Genomic DNA, 1219 nt, shown 5'->3' with positions numbered 1-1219 from the left:
GTTTAGAAAAAAAAAAGTTATCCATAAGAAAGAATAATCATTTTAGCACCAACTACATCTCATGCGCTATACATTGATCAATTCTCATTCATACCATTTCCTACGTACATTTCTACGCCCCCACCTTAATTTCCTTCTCTCAACGCCACGTCATCGGCACATTACGCAAGCCAGGAGAGTTTATCGCACTCCCGACGACGCCCTGATTGCTTCACCGCCGCCCTGAAGACACGTGAGTGCATCTTCCGCTTCCTCGACGATCCTCTCTGGCTTCGCGTCCTTCCGTTAGTGCGCGCGCGGGCCATGACGCAATACGCCACAACGAAAAGCCTTTGCGCTCTCGTCGGGGGGAGGGGGAGGGGTGGTGGGGAGGAGTCGTTGATTTGGGAAATTAACACAAGAGCGAAGTGTAGCGAATGGGGAGGGTGGGGGTGGGGGTGGGTTGTTCTTGAAAGAATTAGTTTCGATTTATCTGTTAGATTTTCTTGGACTTGTGGGCCATTTTTTTTCTCTCTTTTCGCCGACTCGTTTTGGAAGACTTCGATAATTATCTTCGGTGTGTCTCTACCCTCTGCTTCTTTTGTGAGACACTTGCCTTCATCTTGAAAGACATCCTTCCTCTTCTCTCTCTCCCCTTTCTCTTGCGCGACATCGCTCCTCGTCTTCATCGTGTGAGAGACCATTGTTACGTCTCCCTCCTGCCTCCTCCTTTTCTCTCTTAAGACATTTTTACCGTCTTCAAGGAGCATTCGCGGAGGTGCTACGCCTCTCTAACCGCCCCGTTCGTGACCGCCGCCCATGGACCTTCGAAAAGAGGTTGCAATAACACCTCAAACCAGACGTTTTCATGCAAATGAAGTGCGGACTTAGACAGGCGTTTTTTTTTTTTCTTCTTCTTAACCCTGTTCCGAGATAAATAAAGGGAAGCAATGTGGACTTTCGTGAGGTTGAACAGGTACAAAGAAAAAAATAGGTTTTCTCTTTATTGGAAATAAACTTTATTTCAGCATTATCATCAAACAAGGAGCTGCAGATAGGACGCCTTTCTGTCTTAATTTTAGTCATGTTATCATATAAAATTTCTTTTCAAAACGAACTCAACCCAGCGACCTCTAACGGACCTCCCAGCCGGTCCGTTGCCGCTTCTGGTTCCGTCAGACTTTCTCATTCATCAGCTCTGACGCCCCACCTCCGCATATGCTGACGCCAACACGCAAAG

Source organism: Penaeus monodon, chromosome 31, assembly GCF_015228065.2.
Source record: "Penaeus monodon isolate SGIC_2016 chromosome 31, NSTDA_Pmon_1, whole genome shotgun sequence".
NCBI classification, from domain to species: domain Eukaryota; kingdom Metazoa; phylum Arthropoda; class Malacostraca; order Decapoda; family Penaeidae; genus Penaeus; species Penaeus monodon.
The sequence above is the reverse complement of the archived record's forward strand: the minus strand, read 5'-3'. Positions refer to the sequence as shown.